Source organism: Salmo salar, chromosome 20 (assembly GCF_965601325.2).
Source record: "Salmo salar chromosome 20, fSalSal1, whole genome shotgun sequence".
Classification (NCBI taxonomy): Eukaryota; Metazoa; Chordata; class Actinopteri; order Salmoniformes; family Salmonidae; genus Salmo; species Salmo salar.
The window spans coordinates 23,246,970-23,270,123 of record NC_138310.1 but is presented as its reverse complement, the minus strand read 5'-3'; the positions used below and the strand labels follow the sequence as shown (position 1 = coordinate 23,270,123).

The window sequence follows — 23,154 nt, the reverse complement described above, 5'->3', positions numbered from 1 at the left end:
TCTAACCACTAGACTACCTGCCGTTTACAGGTATGCGTTGTTGTCTAGCATTTTTACCTTATTTAACCTCACAGTCACAGCTTCTTACAGCCTATAGTACATCAATAGATGTCATTTTTGGCAATGGAAAATGTTATATTTCCAACTCTTTTTGCAAAGAAGAATCAGAATCAGATCCAGAACTTTAATTATGGGTACCAGTAAACCTGTTGTCACTCATTTGCGTTATAATTTAGTTTGATAAGGTTTTGTACATCAGTGGTGCTGACATCTTCAGCTTTTTGTAGCGCTCAAGGACCTCATGTGACTTTATTGCTCTTCTGCGCTCCATCCATGTCGTTGTCATGTGCGCCATTTAGTTTTGTTGTGACATTACATTTTGTAATGACACAAGGGCTGACCAATTCTGATCGTTTTTCCACTAATTGGTCTTTTGACCAGTCACATCAGATCTTTTCACATCAGATCTTTTTCAGAGCTGATTGGTCAGAAGATCTATTAGTGAATAAAAGATCAGAACTGGACTGCCTGTCTAAACACAGCCACTGTGAAAGTGGATGGAGGTGGAAAGGGAGAGAGATCAATATTGCATCTTCTGTAAAACATTCTCCGCACAAATAAATCAGTGGGTGAGATTATCCTTGGAGCAGAGAACAGATGCATTTAATCAATTGAAGATCAGAATTTTGTATCGATCTCTCTCCCTATGCATGTTGGACATTATTGAACTCCCCTGTTTCTGGCAATTCTTCTGGATCTCAGTCAATCCCTATCTCTTTCTGGGGGATTGAAGGCCAGCATCCAGGAAGTATGGAGGGCATGCTTAGCAAGAGACTGGTAGACTATCCAGTGAGTGTTAACATGAGAGTTAAGGAAGAAGTTAAGTTGTTAAAATAAATACATTTGCACCCAAATTGAACAGACATAATGAAATACAGTGCGACCATCTGTGTACTAATGATCAAGAATGAGATGAGCGAGAGACAAGCTGGATTGTGTATGTGTGCATGCGTGCATTAGTGCGTGTATGAAAATGAACAAACAAAGGCTCTTTCATAACTAAATGAAATTGCTGAGAGATTGAACTGAATTTGACATGTTTTATATATATTAATATCAAAACAATTTATGTTCAAGAATTGGCCTTCAACTGTGAACCAGACTCAATGTCAAGATGGCTCAATAAAGACTTTGGCATAGGCAGAGCCTTGATTCCATGGACAACCATATGGTTGTGCCTATGCCAAAGTCTTTATTGAGCCATCTTGACATTGAGTCTGGTTCACAGTTGAAGGCCAATTCTTGAACATAAATTGTTTTGATATTCGTAGAAACTATTTGATTGAAATGTATTGTTGCAGATTGGCAGAGTGTGCCACCACAGGGACGTAATGGGGCCCTGTGAGAGCCAAGGCGAAAAGGCTAATTGGTCGTTCTCCAGTGATTGATGTCAAGGTTGTCTGGACATGCCAAATTAGCAGTGTCCACGGCGAGAGGTTGGGTAATGGCTCATGAGACAGGGTGTAGCCTTGAAGCTTATACAGAATTGCTTTGGGAGAAGCGAGACACAAGATGTCACTCAAAATGCTGTCAGATACCATGAGGCTGGTTCACGGAGGGACTTTTTACTTTTTGGGTATGCCGCCCTCGTAGGTTCAATTGATTTTATCACACTCAGCAGGTGCTCATGGCAACCTCGTTCTCAGTTCTTTTGATCAAAACAAACCGAAGTGGGAGAGGTGAGGTTGTCTACAGTTGAATTAAACCATCTCAAACTTAAGTTGATAAAGCGCAAGTTCTCACAGAATGTTGTAGGCCTGTTCTGTTATTACATAATTATGAGTATGCATTTCTGAATACACATCAGCTAGCACCCATTATATACCCAATACAGAATTCTGAGCTACTAAATCTGAAGCCTACAGTACATAGTATGGAGGAAAGATTGGGAGCTAAATATTGGAGGTAGTGTCAAGATTTAATGGCTGGCCTAGACACTGGGACCTAATGAAACCAGCTGACTGAGTTGAGACTAGCCTTAAAATTGACAACCTGCCTGGGTACGACTGTAACTTCCTCAGGAGAGACTGAATTATAGCTCCCTCCCCCCCCACTCTCTCTCTCTCTCTCTCTCTCTCTCTCTCTCTCTCTCTCTCTCTCTCTCTCTCTCTTTCTCACTCTCTCTCTTTAACCTTCCTCTGTCTCTTGCTCTCGCTCTCCTTGTGAATCAGCTGACAGGACCCAGAGTGCAGATCTACAAACGGGGACTGGTAGCTGGCTCTGGGGAGATGCTAAGTTCATGGCTTACACTGTGGCTCATAAATACTATGTGTGAGACAAGCAGGGTGTTCAAATAGGCTGAAAGCTGAGCAAACATTGTGCTTTTTGACATTGGATTGTGTTTCAGAGAGCCCGACATAAAAGGGTAAGAAAGAAGTCCTGATGCTAAATTTGTTTTTGATCATTTTTCTACTTGCACTTCAAAATGTGTACTTGCACTGATATTTGATACTTGGAGCCCCATGTCACTGTTGCTCTCAAACAAGACTGCAATGAATACAAACCAGCAATGTGTTGTTTCAGAATCTTTTAGTTGTTTTGGCTTAATTTCATTTGCTTGAATTTACTTGTATTGCATTGGCTTGGTTATTTTGATGACATTGTAAATTTGTCCTCAACAGGGGTCTGATTTTTCACAGAGGTCGTTTCATCACTGTCTCAGCCACAATGAGGAAAAAGTTCACCAGGCTGGCAGAGATGTCCGGGCAAGAGGTTCAATTACTTCAGTTGTCATGCAGCAATAATGACAAATTAAGTCTCTGGCACTGGCTACTGCTTGGGGGTGGCTGCATCAGAATACTAATGTGGGGGGGGGGGGTCGCTTAGCTGTGATGAAATGGATCTTCAGTCCTTATCACATGTTCAATTGTAGTGTTCTCTTCAATAGACCCATTCAAATCCTTTCTGCCTCGCTAGAGTATGTACACAACACTAACAACCAGTAACTATGCCAGCCAGGGAGAGGTATTCCTAAACCTTTTTCAAATGTCAGTATAATGTTGGGATATTTCTTTGTCTATATAGGCTAGGATAATGATGGGGGCTTCTGTGTGTGTGGGTGTGATAGAGAAAATGTCAATTTGAGGAGAGGAGATTAATGGTCAATCCCTAATCTGCTTGTGTTATTTATTTCTGAAAGCCCTGTTGGATAATCAAACTGTGGCAAAATGGATCCATTCAACCTTGTAATCAATTACATTTAGTGCCCCCAATCCTGCATGGCTGAAAGAACAGCTGTAGAGCAGTGTTTCATCCCAACGCCAGTCAGCAGCCTGAGCCTCACCAGTACTGACACACAATAATACACAGGTCCTGAATCAGCATGTTCAAAGGGATCTTTTTGAAGATGATTGCCAGGTTTTAGCTATAAAGCCCTATCTGTTCCCTTCTCTTCTCTATTACTCTCCTCCCTTTGTCATCTGATTTACTGGTGGCTTTTACTTTTACTATGTTATGTCTATGAGACCAGGCTGAGGGGAAAGGCCCAAATCTTCACATCAGATTTGTATAATGGCAGGCCTGTGGGGATAGATTCAGTTATATGAGAGATCAGCAGTACACCAACACTGAGCTGTGTGATGATCTATCTACCTGTTGACAACCTGCTGGCTGTGCCTTCATCTAGCGTAGTATTCGTGCCAGAATACTGATTTGTCAGGTGTTTGAAGCAACACTGAAACCACAGTTCTTCAAACAGACAAAAACGTCAAAACCTTGTTCTGTTTCTGAGAACAGTATTATTACTGGTTTGTAGCAAGTTATCTGGGTGTTGTCATACTGCTTAAAGTGAGCTTCCACAGTAACCTGGCTGGTAACTCATTTCAACAGCCATCACTGCTGATGTAGCCTGTTGTCAGTGGGAGCCTCCTTATGTCAGTGTCAGACCATTCTTCTATGGTAACATTTTATCAGGCCAACAGCTGGCTGCCTCATCTCCTGTCTGCTCACATTTTCAGCCACATCAATATTGAAAGAGTGTGCTCAAGTCCAGGGCCTATCTCATAGCACTTACACAGTTGTTTGGCCTCCTGCTCTTGCTCCAAGAAACAAGCACAAATAAGTCGCCTCAGGATCAACCAAATCTGATCAGTGATTCATTTTCACACGTCGTCTCTGCTGCAAAATGTATTCTATATGAAATAACAGAGAAAGAGATGATGACAGAATGGATGAAACCCTACAATGTGAACCAGTAGCATGTTTTACATAGCAATATATGGCAGTTTTCTCCTAAATAACTATCATCCTTTCTGAATCTTTTAGGTGAAGCTCAGTTCATCTGTGTTCAGAACCTGAGGATAATTTAAGAGAATGTTAGAAGCCCGTCTAACCCTCATCCCCTGTCACACATACAATTTTCTACAGCCTCAGAGTAAGATGTATAGTCCTGTACTGTTATCACCATGGAAACTGAAGCATAGTGAAAGGCCTGGTAGTGTGGGGGAGCTGACAATGGCATCACAACAAGATGAAAGAGGGATTTCTTCAACACACAAACTTTTCTCCCAACTCTCGTTGAAATAAAATATTAGATTCTTCGTTCTTTACAGTTATGTAGCTTACAGTTTCTTTGTTGTTCTTTTAATATTTCAATTTTTTTAAATATAAGTTTAAACAACAAAGCAAAATGAAAACTCTAATAACAGAAACAACACAACCACCCTACCTGATACATACCCCCCCATGAACACGTAAAAGACATAGTAGCTTTGCATTTCAATACACATACACTGAGTGTACAAAACATTAAGTACACCTGCTCTTTGCATGACGTAGACTGACCAGGTGAATAAATCAAATTCTATATGTCACATACACATGTTAAGCTGATGATATTGCGGGTGTTACGAATACAGGTGAAAGCTATGATCCCTTATTGATGTGACTTGTTAAATCCACTTAAATCAGTGTAGATGAAGGTGAGGAGATAGGTTAAAGAAGAAGCCTTGAATTGTGTATTTGTGCCATTCAGGTTTTAAAAAATCCTAATGGTTTTAAAACTCACCTCACTGTGATGATCAATTTGAAGAAAGAAGTTCAACAGCAGATTGTAACTGAGTGTAAAACATGGTCTTTATTGATGTTGATTCAAAGCCAAACACAACGAAATGGTTCATTCAAAACACCCATACGCATTATCACGACTCAGGATAAGACCCAGATGCAGACACAGGAGGCGGCTAGTACGATTCGCAGATAATTTATTAAAACACAGGAGGCAGGCAAAGGGCAGATCGAGGGCGGGCAGAGGTTTGTTAACCAGTTCAGAGTCAGGCAGGCAGGATCAGGACAAGCAGAAAGGTCAGATCCGGGAAGACTAGAAACAAAAACATGAGAACAGGAAAAAACAGGAAACGCTGGTATGACCGGACAATACAAGAGGAACTGGTAACAGACAAACAGACAAACACAGGTATAAATACACAGGGGATAATGGGGAAAATGGGAAACACCTGGTGGGGGTGGAGACAAGCACAAGACAGGTGAAACAGATTAAGGTGTGAAAACGCATGTTTTGTTTGTTTGGTTTCCCAAATGAAGCACTGGGTAGCTGCAGGAACGGGGTTGGAGAGCCCATGACATACAGAGTTTAAGATGAGTATCACCTGTCGCGCAGCAGGAGCATGCTCCTCAAACAGTGGTTTATGTTTGGAGTGAAATATGTATTCTTATCTTTATTTTCTCAGCCGCTCATATTAAGTAAGCAGAGCTCGGCTATAAAAATGAAGTAGCCTAGCCGTCATTGAAAAATTGACCTGCGGAAAAGCTTGCGGCTTCCATTCGCTAATCGAGTGCATATGGACTGACATGCCTTTTTTCTCTTTCCCCTGTTCCTGCACATTTAATAAATTATAAATCTAAACAAATTTTACATATTGGCAAAGACAAGATTAAATTGAGAATAGTCTGATGGGTGAAAATATGATCACTTAAGAGAACAGCTGTGCAACCTGAGGCAAGGAATAGAGTACAAGCTTTTTTCTCGACTTTCTCAAATCATCAATAGCCTATTAGTTGCATCATGCAGCCCATATACTGTATGTCTTGATTTCTAAGAAATTCTAAGGTTTGTATCATTCACAACTGAAGTTGCCAAATAATTCTACATTTAGTGTATAGGACCTGTTTCAAAGGATCACTTTTATGTTTAGCATAGCCACTTGTAATGTGCATACAATGATATCACATGTTGTTCTCCACTAATTTCTATTCCCCGAATTGAGCCATGAGTTCTAATTATTTATGCTACAGGTTCTGTGGCTAGAGAAAATAAATAACTGGACAGAGGGCATCCCTGTCTTGTCCCTGTTGATAACTTCAATGGATCAGAGATTTGTCCATTTGTTCTTATACCGTGCCTTCAAAAAGTATTAACACCCCTTAACTTTTTCCACATTTTTGTTGTGTTACAGCCTGCATTTAAAATTGATTTCATTGAGATTTTGTGTCCCTGGCCTACACATAATACCCCATAATGTCAAAGTGGAATTTGGTTTTTGCAAATTAATTAAAAATGAAAAGCTGAAATGTTTTGAGTCAATAAGTATTCAACCCCTTTGTAAAAGCAAGCCTAAATAAGTTCAGGAGTAAAAATGTGCTTAACAAGTCATATAAGTTGCATGGACAATAATAGTGTTTAACATGATCTTTGAATGACTTCCTCATCTCTGTACCCCACACATACAATTATCTGTAAGGTCCCTCAGTCGAGGAGTGAATTTCAAACAACAAAGACCAGAGAGGTTTTCCAATGCTTAGTAAAGAAGGGCACCTATTGGTAGGTCGGTAAAAATAAAATAAAGCAGACAATGTATATCCCTTTGATCATGGTGAAGTTATTAATTACAGTTTGGATGGTGTATCAATGCACCCAGTCACTACAAAGATGCAGGCGTCCTTCCTAACTCAGTTGCCAGAGAGGAAGGAAACCACTCAGGGATTTCACCATGAGGCCAATGGTGACTTTAAAACAGTTACAGAGTTTTAATGGCTGTGATAGGAGAAAACTGAGGCTGGATCAACAACATTGTAGTTACTACACAATACTAACCTAATTGACAGAGTGAAAAGAAGGAATATAAATATTTCAAAACATGCATTCTCTTTGCAATAAGTAAATAATAAGTAAAACTGCAAAAACTGTGGCAAAGAAATTAACTTTATGTCTTGAATACAAAGTGTTTGGGGCAAATCCAACCCAACACATCACTGAGTACCACTCTTCATATTTTCAAGCATGGTGGTGGCTGCATAATGTTATGGGTTTGGTTCTCATCGGCAAGGGCTAGGGCATTTTTTGGGATAAAAATAAATGGAATAGAGCTAAGCACAGGCAAAATCCTAGAGGAAAACCTGGTTCAGTCTGCTTTCCAACAGACCCTGGGAGACAAATTCACCTTTCAGCAGGAAAATAACCTAAATCACAAGGCCAAATATAGACTGGAGTTTCTTACCAAGATTACATTGAATGTTCCTGAGTGGCCTAGTAACATTCTTGACTTAAATTGGCTTGAAAATCTATGTCAAGACTTGAAAATGTCTGTCTTGCAATGATCAACAACCAACTTAACAGAGCCTGAAGAATTTAAAAAACAAATAGTGTGCAAAACTCTTAGAGACTTATCCAGAAAGACTCACAGCTGTAATCACTATCAAAGGTAATTCTAACATGTATTGACTCAGGGGTGTGATTACTTATGTAAATTCAATATTTCTGCATTTAATTTTAATACATTTGCTAAAATTTCTAAAAACATGTTTACACTTTCTCATTATGGGGTATTGTATGTATAAAAATACATTTTTATCAATTTTAAATTCAGGCTTTAACAAAACAAAATGTGGAATAAATCAAGGGGTATGGATACTTTCTGAAGGCACTGTAACTGCTTTGGGAGATTCATACAATAGCTCAATGTAGGAAATAAATACCAGACCAAAGCCAAACTCTTTTAAGATAGCAATGAAATATGCCCATTCCATCCTATCAAATGCTTTTTCAGCATCTAATGATATTGCCACTTTTAGATTACAGAATATTCACTGATCCATGGAAATGGCCCAAACCAGCCGTTCTTCTAAATGTATCTCTACTGCAGGGCAGGTGGAAATAAAAAACAAAAATGCAGCAACAAATGATTTTATTTAAAAAAAAAATTATTCTCTCAACATAGTGATAGGATGGCTAGAGAATGTACTCTACGAGAGAGTTATTGACTAGAGTCATTGTACCTTGCGCAGGTTTGAATCCACCGAAATTGAAAAAGCAATGTGTTTGTGCCCTCTTGAAAAAGCTAGTTTTATTTGATCTGTTAACCTCTCTAGGGTCGGCGGGACGAAATCGTCCCACCTACGTAACAGCCAGTGGAATCCTGTGGCGCGTTATTCAAATACCTTAGAAATGCTATTACTTCAATTTCTCAAACATATGACTATTTTACACCATTTTAAAGACAAGACTCTCGTTAATCTAACCACACTGTCCGATTTCAAAAAGGCTTTACAACGAAAGCAAAACATTAGATTATGTCAGCAGAGTACCCAGCCAGAAATAATCAGACACCCATTTTCAAGCTAGCATATAATGTCACAAAAACCCAGAAGACAGCTAAATGCAGCACTAACCTTTGATGATCTTCATCAGATGACACACCTAGGACATTATGTTATACAATACATGCATGTTTTGTTCAATCAAGTTCATATTTATATCAAAAAACTGCTTTTTACATTAGCATGTGACGTTCAGAACTAGCATACCCCCCGCAAACTTCCGGTGAATTTACAAAAAATTTACAAAATTACTCACGATAAACGTTCACAAAAAGCATAACAATTATTTTAAGAATTATAGATACAGAACTCCTCTATGCACTCGATATGTCCGATTTTAAAATAGCTTTTCGGTGAAAGCACATTTTGCAATATTCTAAGTAGATAGCCCGGCATCACAGGGCTAGCTATTTAGACACCCAGCAAGTTTAGCACTCACCAAAGTCAGATTTACTATAAGAAAAATGTTATTACCTTTGGTGTTCTTCGTCAGAATGCACTCCCAGGACTTCTACTTCAATAACAAATGTTGGTTTGGTCCCAAATAATCCATAGTTATATCCAAATAGCGGCGTTTTGTTCGTGCGTTCAAGACACTATCCGAAAGGGTAAAGAAGGGTGACGAGCACGACGCATTTCGTGACAAAAAAATTCTAAATATTCCATTACTGTACTTCGAAGCATGTCAACCGCTGTTTAAAATCAATTTTTATGCCATTTTTCTCATAAAAAAGCGATAATATTCCGACCGGGAATCTGCGTTAAGGTAAAAAGACGAAAGAAAATAAAGCATGGAGTCGACTCGTCTAAGCCCATTGTCCTCTGATCGGCCACTTGCCAAAAGCGCAAATGTGTTTCAGCCTGGGGCTGCCTCGATATCATTCAGCTTTTTCCCGGGCTCTGAGAGCCTATGGGAGCCGTAGGAAGTGTCACGTTACAGCAAAGATCCTCAGTCTTCAATAAACAGAGACAAGAAGAACAAGATCTTGTCAGAGAGGGCACTTCCTGTAAGGAATCTTCTCAGGTTTTTGCCTGCCATATGAGTTCTGTTATACTCACAGACACCATTCAAACAGTTTTAGAAACTTTAGGGTGTTTTCTATCCAAAGCCAATAACTATATGCATATTCGAGTTACTGGGCAGGAGTAGTAACCAGATTAAATCGGGTACGTTTTTTATCCGGCCGTGTCAATACTGCCCCCTACCCCCAACAGGTTAAACAAGTTTGCAGTGATTATAAATACTTTGCAGATGTAGGATTCTAATTTGATTACCCTGTTGTTGCAGGAAATTTGTCCATTAATTATAATGCACTACAAAAATCTCCATTAATTATAATGCACACAATAATTCACATTTCTTGAAGTTGCAGGATTATTTTCCTGCAGTGAGAAACTGGTAAAATTAAGATCCTACACCTATAAATATCACTTTGTATATCACTGAGTCCGTTCCACTCAGTATCTATGGTAGTTGGTTAGTTGGTAGTGGAAGTTTTCTGTGTGCATGCCTTAAAGACCCCGAGAACTTTGGCGACTACTAAAGAATTTCTTAAACCTCCCGCTTTGGGCTGGATGTGTCAATGTGTACTTCGTATATGCATAATCTATGAGCACAATTACTGTTCTACCTCAATTAGCCATGAAATCCCTAGTTTGAAAGCGACTGTTTTTCACAAAGCTGTGCTTCGAGTTCTAGCCAATGAGCTTCACCACCTCGCCATTTGAGTGACAGCTAGCAAGATGCACACACAGCAAAGCGAGAGAGAAAGCAATGACATGGTGCACATGTCTGCACATATGTGACGTAGTACGCAATTGTTGGGGACCACTTTTGGCTCGTGAGTGCTACTTTCAGATCTACTGGCTAAAAAGTATACAAGAGTACCGGAGAATCTCTTTAAACTGTTCATTCATTTTTTTGTGTGTGCATGCCTTATGCTAGATTAATCAGAGCATTGGAGTTTAGCTTTCTTACCCCTTTGCTCTGTAAATAATATGTGATGAGCCTGAGCCTGTCACACTGTGAGAGCACTGGTAGTGTATGTTTAGTGCTGGTGACTCACCCAGAGAGTCATTCCTTATCCTCTGCAGCTGAAAGGGATTATTTTCTAAAGAAGGCATGTGTGGGCACCACTGTTTTCAAAATAATTTCTAGCTCGCAATGTCATGTAGTTAATCTTATCACCTTTCTCTCTTTTCAATCAACAGCCTTTCTTGTCTCAGAGGACAGTGATGTTCATGTGGATTTCCCCAAGATATTCTGACCCATGTGTTTAGAAACAGACAAGTTCATGACCTTGCCTACTGACCAACCATAGAGCCTTTCTAAGGTTTATCCAAAGGGTGATTCTTGACAGTGCATCTGTCACGATCGTCGTAATGATTGGACCAAGGCGCAGCGTGAGTAGCGTTCCACATCTTTATTATAACGTGAAACTTCAGCAAAATACAAAAACAATAAATGAATCAAACGAACCGTGAAGACAGTGAAGTGCAAACAGGCACCTACACAAAAACAAGATCCCACAAAACACAGTGGGGAAATGGCTGCCTGAATATGATCCCCAATCAGAGACACCGCTAAACAGCTGCCTCTGATTGGGAACCATACCAAGCACACCAACATATAAATAAACAACATAGAACACCCCCAGTTACGCCCTGACCTACTATAACATAGAGAACCAAGGGCTCTCTATGGTCAGGGCGTGACAGTACCCCCCCAAAGGTGCGGACTCCGGCCGCAAAACCTGAAACCAATTAGGGAGGGTAGGGGGGGTGATTAGTGTCGGTGGCGGCTCTGGTGCGGGACAAAGTACCCGCTCATCCCGCGGATCCGCCAGCATCGGGGGCGGCTCTGGTGCGGAACAAAGCTCGCGGATCCACCATCTTTGGTGGTGGCTCTGGTGCAGATTGAAGAAACTGCTCATCCAGCTATGAACCCAGGCTGAACACTGTGCCTGGACTGGATCTCGATGCCGAGGAAGGCTCCTGCCATGGAGCGGGACTGGACACCGGCCCTGGCCTGGACATCGGTGCAGAGGAAGACTCCTGCCATGGAGCGGGACTGGACGCTGTGTCTGGACTGGGCATCAGCGCAGAGGAGAGCTCCTGCCATGGAGCTGTACTGGACGCTGTGTTTGGAAGCTCCGGACCGTTGACCCTCGCTGAAGGTTCCGGACTGTTGACCGTCGCTGGAGGTTCCGGGTTGTGGACCGTCTCAGGAGGTTCCGGACTGTGGACCGTCGCCGGAGGTTCCGGACTGGGGACCGTCGCCGGAAGCTCTGGACTGGGGACCGTCGCCGGAAGCTTTGGACTGGGAAGGCGCACTGGAGGCCTGGTGCGTGGAGCTGGCACAGGATGTACTGGGCTGTGGAGACGTACTGGAGACCTGGTGCGTAGAACCGGCATCAATGGTACCGGTCCGATGACACACCTCGCACGGCAAGTGCGAGGAGCTGGCATAGGACGTACTGGGCTGTGGAGGCGCACTGGAGACCTGGTGCGTAGAACTGGCATCAATGGTACCGGTTCGATGACACACTTCGCACGTTGAGTGCGAGGAGCTGGCACAGGACGTACTGGGCTATGGATGCGTACTGGAGACCTGATGCGTGGAGTCGGCACAGATTTCACCAGACTAATAGCACGCTCCTCAGGACGAGTACGGGGAGCTGACTCAGGTGGCATTAAACTGATTACACACTCCTTAGGGCAAATGTCGTGCATCTTCCACCAACTCAACAACTCTCTCCGCACTTTCTCCTTCAATACCTCCATCCACTCTCTGACGGTCTCTCACTCTCCTCCAGTTTCTCCCTCTTCTCCCAAACTGGCTCTGGTTCACTCCTCGGCTCCGCCGACCACCCCTTGTGCCCCCCCCCTGTTTTTTGGGCTTTCTATGTGGCCGCGAACCCCGGCGTCATCGCTGTCCTCCATCATAACCTTCCGTCTGCCGCTCTTGCCAAGGAAGGCGATCCTGCCAGGATTTCCTCCCAAGTCCAGGATCCCTTCCCATCCAGGATCTCCTCCCAAGTCCAGGATACACTCTCCTCCTGGGCACGCTGCTTGGTCCTGTTGTGGTGGGATCTTCTGTCACGATCGTCATAATGATTGGACCAAGGCACAGCGTGAGTAGCGTTCCACATCTTTATTATAACGTGAAACTTCAGCAAAATACAAAAACAATAAATGAATCAAATGAACCGTGAAGACAGTGAAGTGCAAACAGGCACCTACACAAAAACAAGATCCCACAAAACACAGTGGGGAAATGGCTGCCTAAATATGATCCCCAATCAGAGACACCACTAAACAGCTGCCTCTGATTGGGAACCATACCAAGCACACCAACATAGAAATAAACAACATAGAACACCCCCAGTCACGCCCTGACCTACTATACCATAGAGAACCAACGGCTCTCTATGGTCAGGGCGTGACAGCATCTGACGAGCTGCAGATCCAGGTTATATCTGTATACCATATTAGAGAAGCTTCTATCATAGGAGAGATATTCCCTCATTTCTTTGAACAAGTAGAGATCATAGTCAACCACAACCAGTGTTCTTTTAGACAGAACAGAGGGGATTGCATTGATATTATTCCTTAGAAGTTAATGTTTCTACTGGTTATTTACTTATCATTTTGCACTTACTAAAGTATCTCTGTTTTGCAACATTAGCTTGATATCCCATCCAGAGACAGCCAGCCTGATAAACCATAGAAATACATTAGGAAATGAAATGGTCTGTTCCTGGCACACTAATGTGCATTCAGCTGTTTTTTCTCCATGCATACACTACAGACCTTCACCCCTTGTTTTCTCCGAAAGTATTGAAACCTACTCTCTTTCTTAGTGAGAGAGGGAGAAGGAGTACAATTTCTGGAGAATGGAAAACAAAGCTATTCCCTAACCATTCCCTAACCAACTAATATTGTAATATTAGTTTCTCTGGATTTTTAAAATATTTTTTATATACACAACCCAAAACAAGTACCTTTATTTGAGCATTTGAATGGTTATTTGTAAAAACCAAATAGTCAACCAAATTGTATTTGAAAGTATTTATTTACTTTCAAATACTATTTTCAGATACCTGGGTTAAATGGATGGGAGTGTATTTGAATCAGTGTATTTGTACATTGCAATATTCAACTACTTGTTTTTTAAAATAAAGGTTATCTGAATACTTGTTTTGAAATATATTGAAAAGTAATTGAAATACCTGAAATAGTATTTGAAATGAGGTCTGTATCAAATCATGTAAAACAGACTATCTGTTATCTTTTGGTATGATGAACTGAAATATCACCCGCTATTCAGGATATTAATAATATTAATAACATTAATATTCATGTCAAAGGATTTTACTTATGTCGTTCAACATTTTGTAATATCATATTAACACTTAACTCAGGAATGGTTGGCTCACGCTGTTACAGCAATAAGCCGAGAATAGATTAACAGCATGTTCTTGCATAATTTCTGAATGGCACACTGTGATTTCTCACACTCTGTTAGTGCTCAATTTCAGACAGTGAGAGGGTAGGGCAAGCACAGCATGCAGGGCTCTCTGCCCTATGTTTGGACATGAAAAATAATTAGAGAGGAAATATAATTAATTTTGTCATAGCTTGTTAGAATTGCAAATGGCTGGTAAATGTGTATGAACCCTTCTATGGGCATTCACTTTCCAGTACTGAGTATATGTTTTGCTGTTATCATTGTCCACATGGTGCGTCATGTTGTTCTGAAATACATAAGTATTCAGACCCTTTTCTCACTACTATGTTGTAGCACATTTGGTAGCGATTACATGTACGGTCTCGAGACTTCTTGGGTATGACGCTACAAGCTTAGCACACATGCATTTGGGTGTTTTTCCCATTCTTCTCTGCAGATCCTCTCAAGCTCTGTCATGTTGGATGGGGAGCGTCGCTGCACAGCTATTTTCAGGTCTCTCCAGAGATGTTCGATCGGCTTCAAGTCCGGGCTCTAGCTGGGCCACTCATGGACATTGAGAGACTTGTCCCGAAGCCACTCCGGCATTGTCTTGGCTGTGTTCTTAAGGTGGTTGTCCTGTTGGAAGGTGAACCATTGCCCCAGTCTGAGGTCCTAAGCGCTCTGGAGCAGGTTTTTATCAAGGATCTCTCCATTCATCTTTCCCTCGATCCTGACTAGTCTCCCAGTCCCTGCCTCTGAAAAACATCCCCACAGCATGATGCTGCCACCACCATGCTTCACCGTAGGGATAGTGCCAGGTTTCCTCCAGACGTGACGATTGGCATTCAGGCCAAAGAGTTCAATCTTGTTTTCATCAGACCAGAGAATCTTGTTTCTCATGGTCTGAGAGTCTTTTGGTGCCTTTTGTCAAACTCCAAGTGGGCTGTCATGTGCTTTTTACTGAGGAGTGGTTTCGGCCTGGACACTCTACCATAAAGGCCTGATTGGTGGAGTGCTGCAGAGATGGTTGTCCTTCTGGAAGGTTCTCCCATCTTCACAGAGGAACTCTGGAGCTCTGTCAGAGTGACCATTGGATTCTTGGTCGCCTCCCTGACCAAGGCCCTTCTCTCCCGATTTCTCAGTTTGGCCGGGCTACCAGCTCTAGGAAGAGTCTTGATGGTTCCAAACTTCTTCAATTTAAGAATGATGGGGGCCACTGTGTTCTTGGGGACTTTCAATGCTTTCTCAGAGCTCTACAGACAATTCCTTCGACCTCATGGCTTGTTTTTTTGCTCTGACGTGCACTGTCAACTGTGGGACCTTATAGATAGGTGTGCCTTTCCAAATCATGTCCAATCAAATGAATTTACCACAGGTGGACTCCAATGAAGTTGTAGAAACATCTCAAGGATGATCAATGGAAAGAGGATGCACCTACATTTCGAGTTTCACAGCAAAGGCTCTGAATACTTATGTAAATAAGGTATTTCTGTTTTACATTTTTTTTAATAAATTAGCAAATGTTTCTAAAAACCTGTTTTCACATTGTCATTATGGGGTATTGTGTGTAAATTGATTAGGGGGGGGGGGGGATCATCAATTTTAGAATATGGCTGTAATTAAACAAAATTTGGAAAAAGTCAAGGGGTCTGATTACTTTCAGAATGCACTGCATATTGATGACAGACATCAGAAAAGCACACACAATGAAGCAAAGTCATCTGTCCTATAAGCATCGTTGGTCAGCTGGAAATAGGATGAACAGCATTAGAGAGAGTTCATTCCCACAGAACACCCTTTTGAATTATTTCACTGGGACCCTTTTAACTATAACAATGATAGCTGCCATGACCTGCTTAATAAAATATTTATCAGTGTTTTGAAGATTGAGACTATTTTCATTACTATTTGATGCAAAGACACCAGATTTTTTGAGAGAGTGTCTTTGTGAGGGTGCTTGTACATTCATATGTTCAGTGACTTGTCTGACTTCAGACATCAGAAAGTACTCAAAATGAACCAGAGTAGTATCGATGGTCAGCTCCAGATCATCTGAGCATGCGTTGCCAACATTGATGAGCTGAAAATAGGATGAGCGGCATTAGGGGAAGATAAATCCCTACATCTGAAGGATTATGTACGTAAAACACTTCTCAACTAAAAATGTAATTACATAGTGAATTTCAAGTTAAAAAAATGAGGATTTATTTGAATCTTCAGAGCTTGCAGTATTACGATGGAAAAGTTGCTGTACTGATTTGGCTTTGCTTCAATTTTTTTATGGCAAGGCAGTTTAACAACTGGATAGATGTCAGACAAAAGCAACTACAGTATTTAGTTATGTATATTTACGTAAAATGGAATGTCTATTAGTAGTTTTGAAATACTCAATTAATTAACATTAAAGGCTAAATCCTTACTTACTTGTGTGTGTCTTAGACTTGAACATAAATCATGCATTGATGTCAATGCATGCATGCCATTTGTGCAAATTGTTTTACTTCTGTTCATAGGATTCGGCCCTAAATGATTATTATTAAACTATTATCTGAATTGTTAGCTGAACCATGATATCCTGTGATAGTTAGTGAAGTTACAACTTCTGTGGTCTTCCTTGTCCGACGCTGAGTCAAACTTTATCATCATCTTTCTAATTAGACTACCTTCACTTCATTATGCAGTCAATCTATGGAAAGCATGCAGTGAAGCACAGGCCCTTGGGTCATTAGCATGCCATTCAGGGCCCATGTAATGACCAGAGATGATGATAGCAGCCTGTCCATGCTCTATGTTTGGATCACATAGACCACTGAGTGAATTATCCAGCTGACGTGGAGAAGGCCCAGCCTGAGGATGTTGTTAATATGCCAACGTGGGCTCATGCTACCCACGGCAGTCTGAGATTGACGCTGGGCCATGCTGGCACACTGCAGCTGTCTGTATCCTAATGGGAAATCATTCCTTTGCAGCCTGACCCCAATTCAGAGCAGTGCAAAGGGGAAAAAACTTGAGTGAATGCTTTGATAAGCAATCCAAACCTAATAGCTTGGAAAATTGATTTAATTGCGGTGCACGTTGACCTAAGTGTTTATAGCCTGTTCTCTTTGGTATCCTCAGCACTCGTCCTCTTACTTACGTTTGTCCGTCTTTCCAAAAAGGGACTAAGGGAGAGAGTGACAGAGAAGTGGCCTTCTTCAGGTTTTTGTATAAGTCCATTGATGGAGCTACAGAACTAGGATTTTATATTATATAATGATGATTAACTCCTAATCTTCAAAAAAAATTTACTTTTCCTCTTTCAGCTTTTCTGCAAGATGTTTGAATCTTGGTGAACAAATCTTGCTATATCCTACCTACACTATGCGACTTGCAGTACTTGGATTTAGTTATTTGATATGGTTTGTTATGATCATAAAGGACATATCTTGACGAATGTACTAGTCAGTGTACTAGGGGACCAGAGTAGCCTAGTGGGCAGTGTAAGGAGACAAATTTGGGGTACCCCACTCAAAAAAAAAATAATAATAATTTGAATTTAAATGTCTTAAATTGATATAAAGAAAAGGAGAGGCTCAGGCTTAGAAATGGCTATTAATAGAGAGGAGTGTTTTCCAGGGTGTTCATCTATCTAGGGCTATTTATGTTTTTGCTGTGTTATAATGTGAATAAGAGAAGACTTCTTCAGCCACGTTCTGTTGAGGGAAGACGTCAAGGAGGCCTAAAGCAAACTCCTCTGTCTGCGCTGTTTAACCTTTAATGCATGGTGTTGGCTGCTGCCCAGGCTATACTAGCCCTATGAGTCACGCCTTTAAAAGCTCCCACCATAACAGCCAGCTCCTTCCCAATATACCTGATTAAACCTGGACGGACACGCTCACCGGCGAGCCAAAAAGCCTTTTATTTTTCAAATATTCATCACTCAGACCTGGATTTAATCCTATTTTCAGAAAGGGGTTCAGGGAAGGAGATCCTCAAACTGAGTACCACAATGGAGGATGTTTTCATAAGACAACATCAAATTGCTCAATCCATTACGAAGTAAAAGAAAAAAGTCTGTCTGGTCAGTGTTGTCTTGATTGTTTCTCGAATAGATCCTAGAGCTGAGGTCCAAGTGTTTTTGTGTTTGAGGACAGGAGTCAAGTGGTACAACTTAAATCCCATTTAGCTAAATGTCATTGTCATTTTTTTCTACATTAGTGCATAGTGCGAGCACATTATGTATGTAAACAGAGTTTGACACAGAACACATGTAAGATTTCTGATCAGTTAGGTTAATCGCAACAAGTTTAAGGCCTTGTTGCCAAAGTATGTTGACTTGTGCCCCCCCCCACACACTTTGGTGCTCTTCCCTGATAGTTGCCTCTCAACTGTTACACTGTGGAGTACAGTATCTATTCTCACAAAGCAACATGAACATTGACCAGATGCATTGAAATGTAGGTCTAATCAACACTAAAAAGTTCACAGTCCTATTGGGAAATCCAAGTTGCTGACCTGCTAGAATAGAATCGTGGCAACTTCACATACTGGGATTTGCACAATTTGAAAATTACCGGAGACCAGGCTTGTTTTAAAGAGCTGTTTTAAGCTATGGCCCCCTTCCTGTCTTGTGCTGTTGTTAACAGAGAAAGAGGGCAATTTGCTCAACACTATAGGGCCATAAGCTAATTTAAAGGCTTTCACACAGACATTTGGCTCTTCCCATTACACTAATTAGGAATCTTTTTCCTAAAACTAGTCATTCTGCTGACAATTTGTGTGAATCCTTCATAGATACAGACCCCCTACTGAATACATGAATATTCTGGGCATGGTTGTGAATATTAAGTTCCCCAAAGATCAAGCTAGGTTCAGGAGCTTGAAAACTAAAAAAGCTTGAAAACTGATTCAGGCGGTTATCAAATGATCAATAATGTCTCCACAACAACATTGTAAAGTGTATGTTCATATATTAGGTATTTTACTTCTAGTTGAAGAATGTATGGCTTAATCCACATAAGCTAATTCTGGGAACATAGATCTCAAGCCCTCAACATAGTGCATCAACTTAGAGAGGAAAACTTACTGCAATTAAGATTATATTCTATTTACATTCAATAAACATCCGGATGTGTAAAGAAATAGTTTCGAGAGTTTAGCTGGGGAAGCGATAATCAATGCTAATCAAATGGGATTCATTCAGTTTTTGGGGCCATTGCGAGGTTGACCAGCTCAGAAGTAAAACAATCTAAAATATAAAGCAGTGTAGGCTACAAAAGTCTCTTCAAATGACTAACACATTTTGTTTTGTTTCTGTTATGGTGTGTGTGTGTGTATATGTGTGTGTGTACTACTAACAGAATCAATGAAATATTGTGATATTAGTTTCAATATTTAATGCCACATTTATACCGTTTGATCTGATTTAATTCAACATAATTCACAGAACTGTAGTACATAAAAGTGAGAGAGGCCTTTGAATCAGCAAAGTGCTTGTAATTTAACAAGAGCCCCCTGCTTAATGGAGTCAAGACTCCATTTAAAAGAGTAAAAGCAAGTATGTATGCACTCTTGCTTAAGGCTTTCATCTTACACACTGTATACTGCAGATCAGTTTAGCTGAGTGGGTGCCCTACTACTATTGATGATCCTGCATGCTACTGTTAGTGTATTTTGCACTGTGGTACATACAGTGCATTTGTCATTTTAGTGTTTAGACTGAGATACATCAGTTATGACCTTGCACAAATGAGCACAGTGATATTCATGTGTTTTGTGCAGTAGAGCACAGTTATTGCATGCAATAATCCGATTTCTTAGGTTTGCCAGAAAATCTGATATTAATTTCAATGGTGAATGACTAACAGATAAAGGAAACACTGTGAAGGCGGTGTTAACTACATTAAAACTGACACATCCTCTCACAGACAGTTTCATTGGATGTTGACACAAAACCACACCTGTCCATCAAATACACCGTAAACATTGTTTCAGTGAATCTGCAGTGTGGTTTTCCCTTTATCTGTGATTGTTTGAATTGGGACCTTATACTACTGTAAACTGGCCTAACATTTTGGGACTGTTCTCATTATGAGATTTTTGCATGCAATTTATCTGTACACTAGCCTATTTGACTTTGCACCCTAACATAAAAAGTTGAGAGGATTTTTTTTTAAACCTCTCTATCTTACTCTCTCTTTCCATCCCCCTATCCTTTTCCTTTGTTCTCTCAGGTACCACAGCAGTTGAGTGCCCTGACGTTGTACAGGTATGAACAGCCCATAGTGGACTAGTGCCAGGCCCGTGGGGCACTGCACCTCAACATGGGCTTTGAGCCCCCCTTCCAGCCACAGGGCTGTCTGAGGCCACCGGGTTGCAGGACAGGTCATACTGCTGGTCTCCCCTCTGCGCACACCGCCTCACTCACGCGCACGGACCCCCAGTCCCCCCAACAGTGACCTGTGCAGACGGGGAGACCAGACAAGCACTCCCCTCTCCATCTGGGCTACTGAGCATGGTGTTGCTACAGTACTGTATACTGCTGCAGATTGTGAGGGAGAACAGCTGCAAATCTGTACTGAGGAATAACATTCTGACTGGAGAACCTGTTATTCATAGAGATAATTAATTTATACCTTCACTAATAAAAATGAAAATATTCATTAATGGAAATTAGAGAGCACTGTTACAAGATAGCAGAGCGTATTTTACCCTTTGATATCCACTATTACTGAAAATAGTCCAAATACACTATCACATTCCTTCTGCTACTGAAATGGTGTCCAGCATCATGAGGAGAAATTGAAATGATTACATGATTCATTACTCTCATTGAACTTATTGACTCAGTTGCTCACAGTGTTGGAACCTTCCCTGTGTTAAGAAAGTAATTAAATACAAAATGCAATAAATATAACTGGGGAAACAGTAGGGTGAGCAATGGAATAGCAGAATAAATTTAAAACTAACAGAGCTGAAAGGTTTTGTGCTGCTTTTTCAAATAACACTGCCAGTCAGAGATCTTATGCGTTTTCAAGTCCCCGTAGAGATTTCATCTCAATAAGTGAGCCACTCAAATGAAATGATTCACAAGGAGAAGAGAAAACTTGGTAAGTAATGGGCACACTGTTTTCATGTCAAGTGTACAGCTGACATTTCTTTGCCAGAACTATGTATTTTAATGGAGATTTTTATTATGTTAGGGATTTTTATGTTCATTATAATACAATGCAATTTTGTTTTATTTATTTAGTACAAGATGAGAAGTAGAACATTGATGAGTAATAGGAACATTGTTTTCATGTCAGGTGTAGGCTACAGCTGATATATTTTGTCAGAAATGCATTGTTTGTACAGTATTGTGTTGATATTGTTTATATTCATCATGATCATCCATCGCATTTTCATGATTAATGACAATTTATTTTATATTTATGTTTTTAAAACATGATTGTAATATCATCTCTGTCTCTCACATATCATGTGTACTTACTGAAAGGGAAAACTTTTAATGTGACCTCAGATCATGGCATTCACCAAGAGATCAGCAATGAACTCACTCTCACACTCTTAGAAAACAAAAGTGCTATCTAGAACCTAACAGGGTTCTTCGGCTGTCCCCATAAGAGAACCCTTTGAAGAACCCTTTCCACAGAGGGTTCTACATGGAACCCAGAAGAGTTCTACCTGGAACCAAAAAGGGTTCTCCTATGGGGACAGCCGAAGAATCCTTTTGGAACCCTTTTTTCTAAGAGTGCAGAGTGGAGATGGAAAACTTTGTACAGGATGGTTTTGACTGAGACTCAGTACTGTTTCACAGCTGTGGCGCAGTAGATCAACCATCTTTGATGTGTCCCCTCTTCTCCCATGTCTGCTGTTACAGTAACCATCTTTGATGTATCCCCTCTTCTCCCATGTCTGCTGTTACAGTAACCATCTTTGATGTATCCCCTCTTCTCCCATGTCTGCTGTTACAGTAACCATCTTTGATGTGTCCCCTCTTCTCCCATGTCTGCTGTTACAGTAACCATCTTTGATGTGTCCCCTCTTCTCCCATGTCTGCTGTGACTGTTACAGTAACCATCTTTGATGTATCCCCTCTTCTCCCATGTCTGCTGTTACAGTAACCATCTTTGATGTATCCCCTCTTCTCCCATGTCTGCTGTTACAGTAACCATCTTTGATGTATCCCCTCTTCTCCCATGTCTGCTGTTACAGTAACCATCTTTGATGTATCCCCTCTTCTCCCATGTCTGCTGTTACAGTAACCATCTTTGATGTGTCCCCTCTTCTCCCATGTCTGCTGTGACTGTTACAGTAACCATCTTTGATGTATCCCCTCTTCTCCCATGTCTGCTGTGACTGTTACAGTAACCATCTTTGATGTATCCCCTCTTCTCCCATGTCTGCTGTGACTGTTACAGTAACCATCTTTGATGTATCCCCCCTTCCCCCAAGTCTACTATGACAGTTACAGTTTTCATCAAGCAGCCTCTTTTGGATGTGGTTCATACTCATACACCACTTCAAGGACACATATGTAAATAACAATTCCCAAAGAACTTGTTCAGTAGTATGAATAGGTGTCAAATAATGTGTCTGCTTTTTCATGAACACAAGTCATTTCCCTATGAAGAGGAGCAGCCTTATCTGAAGGTCAGATGAACTTGAACATTACCTGATTTGGGTGTGTAGACTGGCTATGAGAGTGTTGTCTGACATTATGGGAAGTCGAGCAACTTGCAAAATTTGCTTGCTGTTTGAACAAGGTGTTATCCAGATTTCCATGAATTAAACCATGTAAAATATCAGCTTTAACTGTCATCACAGGATAAAATTATATTTCAATTGATTTTCCGATCAATTGTTTTTTTATGCTCATTGAAGAAGAAATGACTGTGAACATTAAAATTGCTTTTTCATTTGTTTACTGGGATGTTGTTTTTCTTTTCATACCATGAAATTATACTGCTTATCATTTGTCTGGGAGTGTGGTTTTCTGGGATAATGTAGACCACCTGTAATACAGTGCTGAATGAGAACTTTGTTGTTTTTCATTTTCTGCATCAAAGCACCGCATATCTGAGGAATTGATGATTGTAACAAAGTGAAGT

At 40.8% G+C, this 23,154-nt stretch overlaps 1 protein-coding gene across 1 annotated transcript in view; it reads left to right on the top strand.

Annotated features, from left to right (window-relative positions):
• LOC106579877 (leucine-rich repeat transmembrane neuronal protein 4) overlaps positions 1-23,131 on the top strand; it is a 33,159-nt gene extending 10,028 nt beyond the window's left edge. Inside the window, exon 3 of the mRNA XM_014160205.3 lies at positions 20,275-23,131. The gene's annotated coding sequence lies outside the window, so the exon portion shown is untranslated. The remainder of the gene's footprint in view (positions 1-20,274) is intronic.
• The last annotated feature ends 23 nt before the right edge of the window (positions 23,132-23,154 follow it).